The 19,565-nt window shown below is 44.8% G+C and overlaps 1 protein-coding gene across 1 annotated transcript in view; it reads right to left on the reverse strand.

Annotated features, from left to right (window-relative positions):
- The window catches only part of FRYL (FRY like transcription coactivator), a 3,917,685-nt gene that overhangs the window by 2,434,428 nt on the left and 1,463,692 nt on the right, over positions 1–19,565 (reverse strand). The window lies entirely within an intron of this gene.

The raw sequence follows: 19,565 nt of genomic DNA on the forward strand, positions 1-19,565 counted from the left end.
GAGCTGTTGCATTGTGTCAGCAAGCCCATATCCTGTGATGTAACTTGAAATGATTGCCAATAGCCAGGTGAAAGAAGGGGATGCCAGTGGTGAATGGGCCAAAAGGGAGTTATAAACAAGATTTTTAGCTTTCTTTCTTGATTTTGGAAATCAGTAGAAATGGAGGATATACATAAAGGGACTTCCCTTTCCATGAGAAAGGCATGACATTCTGGGCATGGTACCCTAGTAGAAAACCTGAGTTGGCTATTCTGGGTGAAGGCAAAAAGATCTATTTTGGTGTGCACCCCACTGAATGATAACATCCAAGAAGACCTCTCCATTTAACATCCATTCATGATGGCCTGGTCTAGATCTGCTCAAAAGGTCTGTACAGCTGATAGAATCACAATAATATGGTATATAAACAAATTGGAGGGCACAAAGTCCTTTTAGACTCAGACAAGACCTGTGGTCCAAAGATGGCTGAAGTACTGAAGAGCCGGTATGAGAGCTTTCATTTCCTTGATATAAATGGTTCCTACTATCTTTGGTTGACCAAACACCATGGACCTTTGGGTTCTTGAAACACTCTCCAGGGGTGATGGACAAGAACGGCCACTCCTGGACTAGGTGAAATCTGGTTGATCCACCATAAGAATTTCTTTATGAATGACAAGAGAGGAATTGAAAAGTCTAGAGGGTGACAATGCTGAATCCAAACTAACTTCAGACAGCACCAAAAATTCTTCATGAAGAGACGAGCAAAGAGTATTGAAGGAATTGATGCCAAGTAGGGCCATCACAATTTCTCTTTCCAATGTCAAATCCAAAAGAAGAAAGAACTGGAGATACTCTGACAGAAACTGGTCCTTCTCCGGATAAAAGAAAATGTTGTCAAGGGTATAGGGTCTGCAGCAAAGGAAATCTAGATACTGGAATGGGGATAACAAAAACATTTTGAGGTTTAAGGTGACTCTAGACAATGTAGGATGTCAATGGTGAAGTGCAAATCTTTAAGCAGAGTCCCCGTTGAATGAGCCACAATAAGAAAACTGTCCAGCATAGGGAAAATTTAAATTCATTCAAATTTGCAAAATGTCAGTGATGGGACAAATGTACTTTTGTGAATACCTTTGAGGCGGTGAAAAGGGTAAAGCAGAACAAGTGAAATGAGGCACAAAATATTAAGAATTTACTGCAGTTTAGGTGAATAGAAATATGCAGGTAGGTGTCCTTTACATTCACTGTCACCAAGTAAGTTTGGGAAAGGATCATCAGGAATAAGGACTGAAGTCGCAGAGAGAATACCATGGAACATGCTGGCTGCTTCCCTAAAAGACTGCCAATTCAAGAAGAAGTGGAACAAGGTCACAGACAGACAATGCTGTCAGGAAGCTGATACAGTTTTATGACTAATTTATGGAAGAACATGACAAAAGTGAACAAGTAAAAAAAATACTTGGACTTCGGCAAGGTATGCGACTGTCCCACATAGGCTGTGCTAGGAAAAATGAAGAGTTTGGAAGACATCATCAGATCCAAAGAACTATACTGCTGAAAAATGAAATGCAGGAAACAATGGAGGGTCATCAAAAATGAGGATAATGAGAAGTGGAATTCAGCTGTCGGACAGTACTGGGTCCAGTACTCTGCAGTGTGCTCATTTCTAACAGTTATGAAGGAGGAGAAAACATGATCTACCTCTTCCCTGAAAGAGGGGAGAAAGTGTCCAACTGGACAGACTGACCAAGAAGACTATACGGTGGAAGAAGTAGGAGCTCACTGTTTACAAATGCAAACTTGTGTACATCAGGGCCACATCCACCCTGGTCTGACACACAAGCTGGGGAGGAGTGCGAGTGCTGGCAAAAGTGATGGGAAAGGATCTGGACGTATTGACTGCAGCTGCACTGGACAGCAGAAGCAGAACGAGCAGGCAGTGGCACCAGGGCTGTATCTTGAAGTGGACAGACTCCAGAAGCAAAAGGTTAATACTCCTGCAATAGCAAGCTTTGGTCAGGCCACATACAAAATAGTGAACAGTACTGGAGGCCAGAGAGAGAAACAGGGAGGAGGAGAGGGAAAGTGCAATTTTGTACCTACCATAAACGTAGATGTTCGAGTGCTAATACAGCTGCAGTAATAACATATGGCTTCTCTGCCGTCAGGCGGTCCCTCGGTCGGCCGAATTCCAAAGTCTAGGTCCGGCGTCGGTTGTTGTCGCTTCCTTTTCTGACGTCAGCGAGGCAGGAGTATACAAGACACAGCCGACGCCATTTTCTTCAGTCTTTCTTGCCCCAGATGTCAGGTGCCCCCAGTAGGAAGGCAATACATAAATTATATTTATATACATGCAATGCAATGTAATCAAAAAACAGTAGCTGCAAGCAAATATACCATAGAAGGATAACCCAGACAGGTTGTATGAAGAGGGGTTAGGTCCTAAGCCTTTACCAAGAGGAGAAGGAGGGAGGGAAATCTGTACTGCAGCTGTATTAGCACTCGAACATCTACATTTATGGTAGGTACAAAACTGTACTATGTTCATCGTGCATACAGCTGCAGTAATAACATATGGGTAGAATCCCAAAGCTACGCACAGGGTGGTAGGCACTAGGTAGAACTGGGATGAGCCAGAATGCCCTGCAACACAGCAGTAGCAAAGCCTGCTCTAGTTTTGGAATATAAAGGCAGGTGGTAGTGTCTTGTGAAGGTATGCACAGAACTTCAAGTGGCTGCCTCCAAAATATCTTTGGTAGAAACTCCTCTGAGGAAGGCTGTAGAAGTAGCTGTGGCCCTGGTGGAGTGGGATCTGATGCCTGTAGGGACAGATTTTCCATGATAAGAGTAACAAAACCGTATGCAGTGGCCTATCCATTTTGAAATTGTCTGTTTGGTCACTGGCTTCCCTTGAGCTCCTACAGCATAGGATACAAAAAGTTGTTGTGATTTCCTAAAAGGCTTTGTTCTGTCCAAGTAATAACGTAGCTGTCTATGGATGTCTAGAGTGTAGCAGCCTTTCCCCTTTGTTTTAATGATTGGGGTAAAAGGTAGGCAAGTGTATGGCTTTGATTTAAAGCTACCCTGAATACCACTTTAGGCATAAATGATGGGTTGATTCGAAGGGAAACCCTGTCTTGACGGAAAATGAGAAAGGGCTGCACAGCCATGAGGGCTTGTAGTTCCGAAACCCTACGAGCTGAGGTAATGGCCAGAAGGAAGGCTGTTTTCCAGGACAAATGTTGCAAATCTGTTGAGGCAGCTGGTTCAAAGGGAGGCAATGTTAATTTTTCTAGAACATAATTAAGATCCCAGGCTGGCACTGGTTGTTTCCTTGGTGGTCTTATATTCTTAGCCCCTCTGAGGAACTGTCTTAAGAGTGGGTGAGAGAATAAGGGTGGATCCGTGTTGAATTCTGCAGAAATGGCTGAGGCATGGATTTTTATGGAGGAAAATGAGAGTCCACTGTTCAGCAGCTCAGCTAGATACTGTAATACCGGAGGCAAATTTAGTTTTGTAGGGTCCTGGCCTTTTTTCTCATTCCAAGAGCAAAACCGTTTCCATTTTGCTGAGTAAGCCTTTCTAGTAGATGGCCTCCTGGCCTCCAAAATGACATCCTGTACCTCTTTGGAGAGTAAGGTCTGTTGAGGTGTTAAGGAATTTTCCATGCAGCGAGATTGAGTGTTTTCAGCTGACTGTGAAGAGTTTTGTAGTTGTGCTGAGTCAGCAGAAGAGGTTAGAGGTAGGGACCAGGGAAGAGTATGTGTTAGGCTCTTCAGGAGTGGGTACCAGTGTTGTCTTGGCCAGTCTGGAGCAATCAGTATCATCTTTGGTCTGTCTGCTCTTGCTTTCAAGAGCACCTTGGGCAGAAGAGGCAGAGGTGGGAAAGCGTAAACTGTCCAGGCTGCCCAACTGAATGAAAGGGCGTCCACTCTCCAGGCCTTTGGATGAAAGGTCCTTGAACGAAAATTTTCCAATTGAAGATTCCTGTGGGAGGCGAAGAGATCTATGTCTGGTCTCCCCCATGCTTGGATTATCTTTGTAAACACTTGAGGATGCAACTTCCATTCATGTGGATCTGTCATATTTCTGCTTAGATTGTCTGCCAGCGTGTTTTCCAAACCTGGCAAGTACTGTGCTTGAAGTTCGATTTTCCATTCCAGAGCCAAGTTCCAAAGTGTCATGGCTAATCTGCACAGAGGGTATGAATGTGTTCCTCCTTGTTTGTTTATGTACCACATAACTGTGGTGTTGTCTGTTCTTATCAATAATTGTCCTGGATGCAGGAGGTCCTTGAAAGCTGTAATTGCATTTATCACTGCTAGCATTTCTTTTTGATTGATGTGAAGGTGTTTTTCCTTTTGGGACCATTTGCCCTGAATGCACCTGTCTGTCATGTGCGCCCCCCAGGCGTAATCTGAGGCGTCTGTTGTGATGACTTGATTTGCTTGAGGCTTGCAGAATGGGAGACCTGTGTTTGTTTGACATGCTTGAGCCCACCACAGAAATTCCTTTTGCAAACATGGAATTATTGGTATTATTGTTTCCAAACTGTGGCTGTGTTGAGACCATAGATTTTTTAGGTACCATTGAAGTTTCCTCATATGCAACTTTGCATATGGGATTAAAAGAATGCAAGATGCCATGAAGCCCAGAGCCTACAGGATTTTCCTTGCAGTAAGCCTGGTACAATTTGCTAGCATTTTGAAGTACTGAGTTAGTTGCCTCTGCTTTTCTGGCGTAAGATAGGCCATCTGGGTGTTTGTGTCCAAGTTGGCACCCAGGAAAGTTATTTTCTGAGCTGGTGTTAGCCTGGATTTCTCTTTGTTGATTGTGTATCCCAGAGCATTCAGTAACCTTGTTGCATAAGCCAGATGCTCCAGAAGTATGCGCTTGCTGTCCGCTTGGATCAGGCAGTTGCCCAAATAAGGGTAAATTTGTATCCCTTGAAGTCTGCAGTAGGCAATTACTGATGCCAGGCATTTTGTGAATACTCTGGGCGCAGTAGATAAGCCAAAGGGCAATGCAGAGAATTGAGAGTGGATTGAACCTGCAAGAAATCTGAGGTATCTTCTGCAGCTTTGTCTGATAGGGACATGCAGGTATGCCTCCTTGAGGTCCAATGTTACCAGCCAAAGCCCCTTGCCCAGCATGGGAAGAAGCTGCTGTAATGTGAGCATCTTGAATTTTGGTACGAGTAAGAATGTGTTTAGGATGGATAAGTCCAAAATGGGTCTCCAGTCGGTTCCTTTCCTTGGTACCAGAAATAGCCTGGAATAAAAACCTTGACCTTGTTCATGAGTAGGTAACCTTTTGAATAGCTTTCATGTCTATGAGCTTTGAAATTTGTAGTAGTGCCTCTGCCCTTTGATTGTGTGGCAGGTTTGGCATGCCTCTCATTTTTGGGAGTGTGTGAAAATGAAATCTGTAGCCTCTGTTTATAACGTCCAGGATCCATTTTTGTCTGTTGTGACCATATGCCAATTTCTTGTAAATAATGCCAGCTTTCCTCCCAAGGGTGCTGCCAGCTGAGACTTGCTTGGCATGGAAAGAAGGAAGTCATTGGGTTTCTTTCCTGTATTGTTGTGCATTGTTTTCGCCACCTCTTGGTGCTGGAGTTTGCCATTGCTTGCCTCTATATGATCCTTGTGATTGCCCTCTGCCCCTTGTGCGCCTATATCTACCTCTTTGGGGCCTGTCCGTGGCTGGAAAGGACCAGTTTTTAGAAGGCCAATTTCTGCTAAAACGTGGTGGTTGAACCTGTAGAAAAGCTTTGACAGTTTGCATAGATTTGGCTTTTTCTTCCATTTTCCGTAGTATCTCCTCAGCATTAGTACCAAATAGCACATCCTTTTGTAAAGGAGCATCTAGTAATTTAGCTTTCACATGATCAGGCAAGATTTGTTCCCTAAGCCATGCATGCCTACGAATGACTGATCCTGTAACAGCAGCTCTACTTGAGGCCTCTAAGGCATCATAACCACATTGTAAAGTGTGTTTACCCACTTGTTCAGCACTTTGCATCATATCCTGCAACTCCTTCAAATCTGGTTGTTCAGGTTGAGACATTTTATTTCTTAATTGTGATAACAGAAACTGCTGATATTTAAGCATATGGAACTGACAATTTAATGCCCTCATGGCTAGAGTGGCCGAGGTATATACCTTTTTTCCCCACCTTTCTAAGGATCTTGACTCTCTTTCGGAAGGTATTGGATTCTTAGCAGTAGAGGCCTTCATTCCCTTGGGACCTTGAGAAATGGTTTCAGGGTCAGCATTATGGCTTTTGAAAAGAAATTGGTGAGAGTCAGGAACTCTATAGTACCTATCAGGCTTGACTGGGGCAGGAGGCAGAGAATCCAGGTTAAGGCAAGCCTCCAAATAAACATCATCAAGTACATCCAAGACAGGAGGTATCGCCAGAGGTCTGTGTTGAGGCAACAAAAGAAATTCCCCTCAGTCTTTTCTTGGAATCAGAAAAGTCTTGGCCTTCCCAATGGAAGTGTTCCCTCAAAGTGTGCAAGGTTTCCCCAAAAGAATAATCCTCAGGAGGAGATACAGAAGGAATGGATTGCTCTGCATCAGAATCTTCAAAAGGGGAGTAAGAGTGTTCCTCTACATCAGAGTGTTCTGAAATAATGGAGCCCTGATCAGAAGAGGTAGAATCTTCCTCCACTCTTGGCCTCTTGTCAGGAGGGGGTTGGGAACCCCTGATAAGAGTAATTAAATCCTCAGCCATTTTAAGCATCTGTTTTTTAGGCATGGGGCCTGTGGATGGGCCCTGTGCAACAGGCCTCATGGGATGCATGGCTGATTTGGATTTAGTAAAGGCCTTAATGGAGAATGAAGATGAGGGTCTAAAGACACCATGGGTGGAAGTGGACCTATCCACATTAGGAGACTCAATGCTCACAGTGGCTTTGGTGGTAGTAGTCTGGGTATGGGCAGAGGTACCTGCGGTCTCGGGTACAGAAGACCCTGCCAAAGAAGTGTCGTCGGTAGTCAGGGACTGCACAGGCGTCTCGCTGAAAACCGGACCACGTGTAGCCAGTTTTGGCGTGGTGTCGGTCCTTGTCCTTGCGTTTTTTGGACAAAACTGTAGTCGGAGTCTCCGACGACATTTTATAATCAAATGCTTTACCAAATAAATGTTGGGCGAACTCCGCCCGATGCTTGATGGTGCGTTTATTGAAAGTAGCACAAAAGCGGCAGCCCGAGACATCGTGGTCTGGGCCTAAACAAGGTATGCAAAGGGAATGGAAATCCTTATGCGGTATTTGCTTCCCACAAGAAATACAATTGTTAACTTTTTCTGACATCGGTCTGAGGCAAGAAAAGTTTCCTCAACGGGGTACTTAGCTTTAATGAAGACTTCGGTTTCCAAATTTTTCGTAAATTCAGGAGCTGGCCGACCGGCACTTGCGAACTGCTTCTGCTTCGGGCACCGTGCGGCAAAAAAGACTGAAGAAAATGGCGTCGGCTGTGTCTTATATACTCCTGCCTCACTGACGTCAGGAAAGGAAGCGACAACAACCGACACCGGACCTAGACTTTGGAATTCGGCCAACCGAGGGACCGCCTGACGGCAGAGAACCCATATGTTATTACTGCAGCTGTATGCACGATGAACATCACATTCATGCAAAAAGTCATGGTAGAGAAAGATGTGAAAGGGTCATCCTAAATAAGGAAAACATGTAGGGGTTTAACCATTCTTGTGAAAGGGTCATCCCAAATAAGGAAAACATGTAGGGATAACCATTCTTTGGACCTGTAAAAATTGGCATATTTTAAAATATTCCCTACATAACACTTTGACAAAAATACTGGGGGGAACAAACTGGAGTGACAATGATTCTTTGGAGCTACCATATAGGACCTGAACTGCCCAAGTTTAATGCTACTGGTGGCCAAAAAGTAGAATCTGAATTGCCTTACTAGGTTTAGTGCTGATGGTGGCCAAAAAGTAAATCACTAGAAAACAGAAATCAAAATCTAATCCAACCGCAATGGAAGCTCTGAATATTCTAAAGGATCTTTAGAAAAAGTAAGGAAAAAATAAATGTAATTTGTTTAAACAATACAGGCAGAAAAAAAGTGCTCAGGAGGAAAAGGAATATGGTTTAAGGGAAGATGGAAACGGAGCAATTTATGTAATGCTGGAATGAATATAAATCGAGAAAAATAAAACATATAGGTATACTCCACAAAAATGATAATAGAAACTTACTGTAGTTTGCTCTCTTTCCAATAAATGTACAATTCTTGCAGAGACTTAAAATGTGATAATTTAATAATGATGTTTAAAAAAAGAAAAAGACGACTTCAGTAAATGTTTCTGGATTCTTCCCAAAATCTCATTCTGAGATCTACTGCCCAGCCGTCTTGTATGAAGAGACTCTACTAGATCCTTCTGTTCTTTGGATAGGCAAGACAGTCTACATACTGTGAACAGCTGAAATGTAATCCTGCTAACCTTCTGAGAAGATACTCAGAGCTCACTTCCCTTTGATGTCTGCCCATTGCTGATAAAAGCAGAACAACCCCCCTCCAATAATTCTGAAGTTTTGGGATGCATGAAGATCTGGGTGGGATTTTTTGTGAAAGGGAAATAAGTGGAGCATACTCATTACTGCTCCCTATTGAGGGTTTGGCCTTGAGGAGTGACATCACTTTTTCAACAGTTTGCTATACCCTCTTTTGGGCTGCCTCCTCCCATTCTGGCTGCTTCCCTTTCCCTTACCAACTGTTTTGCAGTGAAACCACTGCTGTATTTGAGAAAAGGAGAAAGAAACACTAATTGTACAGCTTCCAGTCTTCTTTTTCTTATCAAGCTTCTTAAAGATTTCTTGAGCTTGAGACCATAAAGAGCAACTACATATCAAGAGGGCATTAAGCAGTTGCACCATGGCATCTTCTGCAAGAACATGAAGCTTCAGTCAGGCATCGCTATTAATGACAAGACCCTGTTGCAGCATCCCTATTGCTGCACCCACAGGATCATAACCACAGTTAATAGTGTGCTTGCCCACCTGCAACGCAGTGTAGACCTGGACAATAACTTCTGTCTTCAGTGATTCACCTGTGACTTCCTCTGTAGGATTTAGGATTTATGTTTTTGGAGTACTACACTCGAACACAGTCATGTAAGTCTGAGCTCAAGGCTCAAAAAAATAGGTGTAAACAGTCTTTCAAAGGATCCTGTTTTTCAGGTTATTAGGAAGACTGCTTAATACTAGAACCAGTCAAACTCCTAAAAGAAGAATCTAGGGACATGACAGCTGGATATACCACTGGATTTTTTGTAAAAGAATTTACCGGATTCTTGGACTCAACATTCAGGTCTCTTAGGAGGAGAGGGATTAGGAGTCCGACTATAAAGCTGTAGCTTCAAAGACAACTTATGAAAGGCTTCCAAATATGTGGGAAGCATATGGTGACAGTGTTGCTAGTGGCCAAGAAAACCATAACTAGAAAACAGAAATCCAAAGACAAATTACAAATACGAGAGGTAAAAACATCACAGACTTTGAAGGACTTAAAATTTACAAATATTGTAACATTTGTTTAACCAAACTGCACAGTGAACTTTTTCTAAAAGGTTTTAATTTATTTCACATCAAAAATGTAACCTAGTAGATAACATTTTAGAACTCAAACTGCTTACCAGAAAAGTTAACTTGAACTTATTACAAAAAAACTCTTAACTTCACACCAGTTTTACACAGGTCTAGTATACACACAGCCCTCCTTTGTTACCCCTAGTAGCTCTCTCTGAGAAACTCTGTGAGGCTGACTTGAGAGCTACGTATAAATATCCACCCAGGTTTAACAACTTTAAGTAGGGAGGAACAGAATTTGTTGTCAGAGCTTGCTAACAACAAAGAATTAAGAATCGTGAAGCTTGACAAAGGGAGAGGGGTGGTGATTATGGATCATTTTATTTACATGGCCAAAATTATGGATAATTTTACCTACATGGTCAAAATGTTATGTCACTTTTATGATGGTGAGTTTTTTACATTGGTCTCTTTAAATAAGGTCAATATAGCTAGCCACAGGACAGATTTCTTGTTGGAAGACCTATTTTTGGAACATCAATTTGAACCTGCACAAATGTAATACTTACAGGTTAAAAAAAACTTTAATACCTTTACTATTCAGAATTCTGAACATACATAAATCTACCACAGATCCCCCTCTATGAGACCCACCATCATGGCCAGAAGGTCTAAAACTGAGTCTTTGGCCGAATGTATTGATTTCTATCTAAAATAACTTTTTGACAATAAGCAGCACATGCTCAAAAACACCTGGTATCTACTGAGAAGCTTGGCTGAGGTGGTTTATAAAAAAAAAAAAAAAAAAAAAAAAAAAACGAGTCATGTACTTATTACTTGGAATCTGTGCTATCCAGTGTCATTATTCATCATGGATGGGTCATGGCTCCGACCTCGGATCCAAGATGGCAGAGTAAGAGACTGCTCCTGAGCTCGAGCTTCTCCGCTCACAGGAACCCCTTGCTACCCATAACCCTCAGATCGAGGTTGCTGGACAGAAACAAGGACAGTGAAACTGTCTACAGTAAGAAACAGCAGGACCAAACACAATATTAACTCCATGAATCCCTGGTCAACAGAAGGAGGGGGAGACAGATGGTGGGAACGTGATGAATGACGACACTGGATAGCACAGATCCCAAGTTACGGTAAGTATATAACTCTATCTGATGCTATCCATGTTATTATTGATCACGGATGGGTCAGAGTCGCCAGCTATCCATAACCCTGGGTGGTCTCATGGAAGGACATGCCGGAGCACAGAACCACTAAACTAAGCTCTACCTCTGGACACCAAATCCAGCTCGTAATGTGTTACAAAAGTATGGGGATTTGACCAAGTGGTAGCAGCACAGATATCATCCAAGGAAGTCCTTGCCCACAAGGGCGAAGTAGTAGCTGCTGACCTAGTAGAATGAGCTTTAATATGTCTGGGAAGATCAATGTGATTGCTTTTGTAAATGTGAGCTATGCAACAAGCAATCCACCTTAAAATAGACAATGGCAATGGCTCTACCTTTCCTACCCTGTGAGAAAGCTATGAAAAGCTGATCTGACTTTTGAAAACTCTCTCTGTCCTCTTCAAATAGAAACATAGCTGCCTATGTACATCCAGGCAATGTAGTTTGTACTCCTGTTTGTTCAAAATATTGGGAAAAAGACGGAAGCTGAATCATCTGATTAAGGCTAGTTTCTGAGGCTACTTTTGGAATGAATGAAGGATTGGTCCTGAGAGATACCAAATCCTTGTAAAAAATCAAAAAGGTAGCTTTTATGCAAAGAGCCTGCAATTCAGAAACCCTCTTGGTAGAGGTAATGGCCTCTAAGAAAGGCTGTCTTCCAAGACAGAAACTTAATATCACACTTCACAGCAGACTCAAAGGGAGGGTTTGTCAGGGACTGCAGCACCAAAGTAAGACCGCAAAGTGGAGACGGATCTTTGAAAGGAGGCCAGAGCAAGAAAATACCCTTAAGAAAGGTCTTGCACAGCCTAGAAGAAAACATGGGGCTGTCACTTAGGTGAAAGTTAGAAATAGCCGCCAACTGAAGCTTAATCAAGAAGCTCGTTCCTTGTTGAAACAGAAAGGAGAGGAATAACAAGATGCCCGGAACTGGAGGAGAAAAAGGATCTATGTTCCACTGATGATTCGAGAGAGAGAACCTCTTCCATTTGCTGGAATAAACCTTTTTAGTAGAAGGCTTCTTGGAGGCCAAAATTATGTCCTTCACCACAGAAGGCAGCTTAATCTGGCTGACAAACATTGGAACTGGAGGTACCAAGCTGTCAGCCTCAGGGAATGAAGGTTGGGAAGGGGAAGCCCCCAGGGATGAGAAATTAGATCCTGGGTTGGATCCAATATCCAGGGTGGATATTTCAGATGAGACCAGAGAAGGGAGAACCACGTCTGACGAAGCCAGAAGGGGGCAATGAGGATGAGGTGAGTCTTCAGACGATGGCCTTTCTGTAAGACTTTGGGAATGAAGGGCATTGGAGGATAGACATAGAGAAGTCCCAGTTGCCAATCATGAAACAGAGCATTCCTGGGCGATTCCCCCAGTGGGAGGATCAAAGCCAAGTATTTGCTGCATTTGTGATTGCAGCATGGGAGACCTCAATGGTCAAAAATCTGGCTTGCCACTGACTGGTTCAGGGACCACTCGTGGAAACTCAGGATAGATCTGCTGAGTTTGTCTGCCAACACATTGGAATCGCTGGGAATATACGTTGCAAGAAGAATGCAACTGGAGGACATACCCCATTCCCACACTCTCATGGCCTCTATGCACACAGGATACAACCATATCATTCCCTGCTTGTTGATGTACCAGACTACTGCCATGTTGTCTGTCTGAACTGCCACAGTCCCAAGAGGGAGATAGTCCTGGAAGGCTTGCAACGATAAGAGGACTGCTCACATCTCTAGGACACTGATGTGCAACTTGGTCTCCAAGGAGGACCACATGCCTTGGACCATCCTTCCCTGAAAATACCCCACCACAACAGGGAGGTTTGTCCGTGGTCACTGTGGCCTGGGGGTGCGGAAGACAAAAGGGTGTCCCTAGCAGATCATCTTTGGACCAAAGCCATCATGCTAAGTGACTCCTGCAGACTCGAGATATCCAGACTGCCGAGGACTATGGTGAAGATGGGATGCCCACTGTATTGCAAGGTCCACTTGAAGCACCTGCATGTGGTACCTGGAGAAGGGGACCAGCTGAGTTGCTGCCACCATAGAACAGAGGGCTTGAAGTATTAAATGGGCCAAGACAAGTTCCAAATCCAAAAGGAAGAGGACTTGCTCCCAGATCAAGTCTACTCTGTGCAGAGAAAGAGCTTCAGTCTCCAATACCGTGTCCAGAAGAACCCTTATGAATTCCAGTCTCTGACACAGGACAAGGTGTGACTTGGGAAGGTTGACTGTCATGCCCAGATCTTGAAACAGACCAAGAGTGTAATGTGTGGCTAGAGATAGATGACGCCTTGTGGAAGCTGTGAGGAGCCAATCATTCAGGTACAGGAAGACCTGAAATCCCTGCAGCCAGAGATGGGCTGCTACCACTGCCATACATTTGGTGAACACCAGGGAGGACTAAAGTGAGACCGAAGGGCAGGGATCCGAACTGACAGCGATTGGCCCCAGTCAGAAAAGCTGAAATTTCCTAGAGCATCTGTCAATTTTTATGTGATAGCATGCATCCTTGAGATCTATCGAGCACATCCAGCATCCTTGAGCAGAAGCGGAAGAACAGACTTAACAGTGACCATCCGGAACTTCAACTACTTGACTGATAAATTCAGCCTGCTGAGGTCCAGAATGGGATGCAGGTCCCCTGTTTTTTGGGCACTAAGAAGAGAGAGTAAGTTCCGGACCCTCGTTCTCCTGTTGGGACCTCCTGGATGGCTTTTTTGTGAAGAAGATATTGAACGTATGTGAGAGCTAACTCCCTTTGGCGGGGTGGAACATCCAGAAGTGACTTTTGAATTGGTGGGATGATCAAAGGAGATAAAGTATTCCCTGGACACAATGCTTAGCACTCACTGGTCTGAGGCATTAGTCGCCCAAGCCAGGGGGTACAAGGAGATATGGTCCCCGGCTGCCTCCAGGGCAGGACAGTTGAGCAGTGCTTCAGAAGCTCTGTGGGGGCTTCTCAGAGAAGGGTTCTCGAAAGCCCTGATTTTGTGAATCTCCTCTGCCTCTGGGCTAGCGTCTGCCATCAAATCCCCTTCCTTGGTGAAAGAGGATTCCTGAGGAGCATCTTGGAAGGAAGAGTGAGCCCTGCAGAACTACTACCCCTCTGAGTCTTGGGAGAAGGAAAGCTGTAGAGTAAAAAAACTTCATCCCAGCTGTGGACTAAGGTCTTTCCCTCCTGCTCGCTGTGGGTTAGGGTTTCCTTGACAGAAGGACCAAACAAAGTAGATTCGTCAAATGGGGCACTGGTGAAGAATGCCATGAAGTTGTCTGCAAACTTGCAAAGGCGAAGCCAGGCATGATGCCTGATAGCAATCCTTGTGCCCGCTGCTCGACAGGTGGCCTCAACCGCATTAGAGTGCAACCTCATTGAGGCATTAGCAAGAGATGAGAGAGAGTGGAAAGCTTCGGAGAGACCAGTTTAAGGCTCAATGGAGTCAACAACTCTGAAATGGAAGAGGAAAGCTCAGACACCAAATCTCTTTGCAGCCGTGTGAAATGTGCCATATAATTAGTAGTCCTCAGTCCGAAAGTAGCTGAGGCATACATGCACTTTAGAAAACAGTCAATTGCCAGCGACTCTCTATTGGGGGGATGGACTGTAGAGCTCTGTTCCATGAGCTCTTTCATGGTGGCAGCAGCATCCACCGGGTCATCCTTACACCAGAATGCTTTGTCTTTCAGTGGACTTAGGAACTTGTCCACTCTCTTGGGGACTGGTTCTACTTTGTCCGGCTCCTTCCACGCCCTGCTGGAAATAAGCTGGACTAGCTCAACTGCAGGGAGAGACACCCAGGAGGTGGATGGGCTCACCTCGAATGACTTCAGGAACACGGATTCCTCCCAGGACAGGGTGGGGGAAAACCAACCACCCCGCTCTTTCCGGGTCTCAAGGATGTCCCCAAAAGAAACCTCCTCGAATGGTAATCTGGGGGACCAGTCCCTTTCCTCGAAATCTGTGTCCTCAGTGCGGGACTCTTGTGAGTAGTCCAGATGCCTCCTTTTGCACATCCTCTTCTGGGAAGGCTCCTCCACCGTGTTCTCTATAGAGGACTCATAAGAAGAGGGTACCCCTATGGGGGTAATGACCTTCTGAAGGTGCTCATGGGAGGGGTGACCCCCAAACGGACGATTAAGATTCGCCACACAAAACAGACCCAGTCAGGGGTGGGTCCAAAACCGAGGTAGAGGCTGCCGACCAACCAGAAATGGTCTTATCACCCGGAAGGCTGACGGACTGGAAAAAACCCCATCCTCATCCATGCCGGGAAAGCCCGACTGGGGTGGAAGTGGGGACCCTGACAGCACCGACATCCCCTGACAATATTGGTCCTGAGCTGTCCAAAGCAGATGGCCCCAAGGAAAGGGTACAGTCCGAAAACTCTGGACCAGATGCTCCACCTTGGTGACCCCGCGGACCTCTCAGGGCCGAGGCATAGCTAGCTCCGAGGGGCAATGGGACTGAACCAGCCAGGGACCCAGGCGGTGTGGGAACATTACTCAACACCAACGGCCTCTCCTTAAGCAAGCTCTGACCCTGAGGAACTGAATTCATACGAGTCAGACGAAAAGAACGGAGTTCTGATGTGGGTGAAGCACCCCTCGGCAAATGGCTAGGGGACAGTAACAAGTCAAGTTCCATTTGGGCTTTGAGGAAGCTTATCATCTGGTGCAAGTATGATGGGAGCAAACTCCTGGTAGACCAGGAGGAAACAGAAGAATGGCCTGAATGGGCTGAGCGTCTGCAGTCTCTGGAAGAGGACCTGCTGGACTGCCTCGTCTCAGACACTCTCAAAGGGGCTGAGAGATCAACAACAACAATGAGCTCCAATGGCCTAGATGGATCAGAGTGCACTAAGGAGCCCACGGATGGGTCCGACGGACCCCCCCCCCGAGGCTGGACTCTGATCTGGGACACTGGGGCCAGAGAGCCTCGGCTTTTTAGCTGGAGAGTCGTGAGAGGAAGAGGGCTTCATCTTGGGATCTGAAGAGGCTTTAGAGGGGGAAACCAGAGACCAGGAGAACCCCTTTGGCTACCCCTTTGAGAAAAAGCTTATTTCTATGGTCTAGGAGAGCCCTGAGGTTGAATCCTACACAGATATCGCACTCAATCTCTAAATGGGGCTCTCCTAGACAGCAGACACACTCCTCATGCATATTGGCAGGAGCTAACTTCCGACCGCATGAGGAGCAGCACCTGAAACCAGAGGTTTGTCAGACACAGTAAAAACAGAAGCGCAAACCCCACCCCCACCACACAGACACAAAAGCACTCACCCAAGGGAAGAAGGAAAAGAACTAAGAAAAGGGACCAACGAACAGCTAACGGAGGGGAGGGAATCTACACTAAACTAATTCAACTAACTAACATGGATAGAAAAGGGAGAAGAAAACCCAAAATAACCCACAAAAAGGCTACTCATCTGGATGAAAAGCTTGAGCAGCAGAAGACACGTCCACTTACAGTTCATGGACAACAAGAGCTGAGAATTATGGGTAGCAGGGTTTCCTGGGAGGGGAGGAGCTCGAGCTCAGGCGCTGTCGCTTACTCTGCCTGCTCGGATCAGAGGTAGGATTGAAGACCCATCCGTAATAAATAATGACACGGACAGGATCAGATCAGAATATTATTTTCCTTAGTGTGGACATCAAACACTTGTTTTTAACCATCTCACATGAGGGCATAGAATTTTTCACATTGAAGCATTAACAACTGGTCTAAACATTATGCGGAACTCAACAGATATCCTTGTCAACAGTTATGGAGATGGTACTGAAAAATAACTGTCTTCTTTGAAGGTGAAAGTTTCAAACAGACAAAGGGAGTAGCCCATGGGGGGGGGGGGGGGTCTTCATCAGCCCCAGTTTTGTAAATATCATTCTATTGCTTTGGGAAACCATTTATTTTTGGTTCTGCCTACAAAAACTCCATTAATTAGTATTATCGATATTTGGATGAGATCCTTATTTTATGGGATGATAAATTAGACAAGATACAACATTTTTAGACTATATTAACAGGACAACCACCTTCTTATCTTTTACCCACACTACAGATCTCGACAGTTGCAATTATCTTGATATACACCTACATAAAAATAAACAGGAAAAGCAATACGAGTCATCAATCTATAGGAAGCCCACTTACTCAAACAGTTTTCTTCACTTTGATAGCAGCCATCCCTTTTGGCAAAAACAAAAGTTAGTGAAGGGACAAATGATTACAACATCTAGACTGGTTATACAGAAGTACAGTTTTGTACCTACCATAAATGTAAATGTCCGATATGTATGCATCTGCAGTCCTAACATATGGGTTGTCCTGCCTCAGGCAGCCCTTCGGTCGGCCGGATTCCAAAGTCTGGGTCTGGCCTCGGCTGATGTCGCACTTCACCCGACGTCATAGCTGCTGTTTATTGGGTATAAAGGCATCAGCCGACGCCATTTTCCTCCGTGTTTCTTGCCCCAGATGCCAGGTGCCCTCTAGGAAGGCTCAATTTGGATAAATGCAAATAATTCCAAACAGTAGAGAGCAAACAATATAAAAATATATAAGTATGTACATATATACAAACAAATACATCACAATAGATTCCCCCAGCTAGCTAAAAGAAGGGGTAAATACCCTAGGAATACCACAGAGGGGAAGGAGGATGGGTAATCCTGACTGCAGATGCATGCCTATCGGACATCTACATTTATGGTAGGTACAAAACTGTACTATGTCCTTCAAGGATGAATCTGCAGTCCTAACATATGGGTAGAATACCATAGCCAAACTGGGGGAGGAGGCACTAAGATAAAGATGGTGTAGTTAAGATCCCTTGCAAAACAGCAGTTGCAAAACCTGCTCGGGATCTAGAATATAAGGGTAGATTATAATGCTTGGCAAATGTATGCACGGAGCTCCAAGTAGCAGCTTCTAAAATGTCTTTGGTAGCCACTCCTCGTAGGAAAGCTGTAGTGGTGGCTGTAGCTCTTGTGGAATGAGGTCTGATATTTTCAGGAGTTGTCTTTCCATGAAAAGAATAGCAAAAACGAATGCAATTTCCTATCCGTTTTGAGATTGTCTGTTTTGAAATTGCTTTTCCTTGCATTCCTGTTGCATATGCTACCAGAAGCTGGTCAGTTTTTCTGCTGGTCTTAGTTCTGTCCAGATAGTAGCGTAATTGCCTGTGCACATCCAAGGTATGTAGCATTCTTTCCCCCCTGTTCTGTGGGTTGGGGAAGAATGTAGGTAAATGAATCGCTTGGTTCAATGATACTCTGGAGACCACTTTTGGCATAAAGGTAGGGTTAGTTCTCAGAGAGACTCTGTCCTGATGGAAGATAAGGAAGGGCTGTACTGCCATTAATGCCTGTAACTCAGATACCCTTCTTGCTGAAGTGATTGCTAGCAGGAAAGCAGTTTTCCAAGACAAGAACTGTAATTCTGCTGTTGCTGCTGGTTCAAAAGGGGGAAGTGTTAACTTTTCCAGCACAAAGTTAAGATCCCATGTAGGTAAAGGTGGTTTCCTTGGAGGTTTTACATTTTTGATTCCTCTCAAGAACTGCCTGAGTAGAGGATGAGAGAAGACAGGAGGATCCATGTTGTGTTCTGCTGAAATTGCTGATGCATGAATCTTAATGGAGGAGTACGACAGGCCATTGTGGAACAGTTCTGCTAAATATTCCAGGATGTGTGCTATGTTTGCCAATGAGACATTTTCTCCCTTTGCTGCACTCCAAATGAGGTATCTTTTCCACTTGGCTGAATAAGTCTTCCTTGTGGAAGGTCTGCGTGCCTCCAGGATAATGTCCTTAACCCTCTGGGATAAACTTGGGTTATTTTGTTTTATGCAATATTCCAAGCAGCTAGTTGCAGTGTTTACAAGTTTGGATGTAGGGTCTTGTAGTTGTCCTGTGTTAGAAGTAAGGGACATAGAGGTAGAGGCCATGTGTGTGTCCGAGACATGCTTCTCAGTAGCGGGTACCAATGCTGCCTCGGCCAGTCTGGAGCTATTAGTATTACCCTTGGCTGATCCTCTCTGATCTTCAGTAGAACTTTGTACATCAAGGGAAGAGGTGGAAAAGCATATGCTTGTCAGGTTTTTCCAGCTGAAAGAAAGGGAGTCCACCCTCCAAGCAAGTGGGTGGTATGCTCTTGTGCAGAATTTCTTCAATTGGTGGTTGTGTGGGGAGGTGAACAGGTCTATCTCTGGTAGTCCCCATTTCTTTGTTATGGTTTTGAAGATATCTGGATGCAGCATCCATTCGTGAGCATTCGTGGTAGTTCTGCTTAAGGTGTCTGCTAGAGAATTTTCTTTTCCTGGTACAAATCTGGCCTGAAGTTGAATGTTGAGATTCAGGGCCACATTCCACAGGTCCATTGCCATCCGGCATAGAGGATATCAATGTGTACCTCCCTGTTTGTTGATGTACCACATGACTGTGGTATTGTCGGTCCTTATCAGCAGATGACCCTGTTGAAGGAGTGGTCTGAATGCCTGGATTGCATGTTTCACTGCCAGCATCTCCTTTAGATTTATGTGTAGATTCAGCTGGTCTTGGGTCCATAGGCCTTGAATACACTTGTCCACCATGTGTGCCCCCCATCCTAGGTCTGAGGCGCCCGTGGTGATGGTCTGGCTTGGATGAGGTTTGTGGAAAGGCAAGCCTCTGTTCATCTGACAGGCCTGAGCCCACTACAGGAATTCTTGCTTCAGGCATGGAATTATTGGAATCTGGGCTTCTAGACTGTGCTTGTGTTGAGACCATACATTCCTTAGGTACCATTGTAGCTTTCTCATATGCAGCCTGGCATGTGGAACCAATATTATGCATGATGCCATGT

The sequence above is a fragment of the Protopterus annectens genome, chromosome 14.part0, assembly GCF_019279795.1.
Source record: "Protopterus annectens isolate FY-2018-M chromosome 14.part0, PAN1.0, whole genome shotgun sequence".
Classification (NCBI taxonomy): domain Eukaryota; kingdom Metazoa; phylum Chordata; order Ceratodontiformes; family Protopteridae; genus Protopterus; species Protopterus annectens.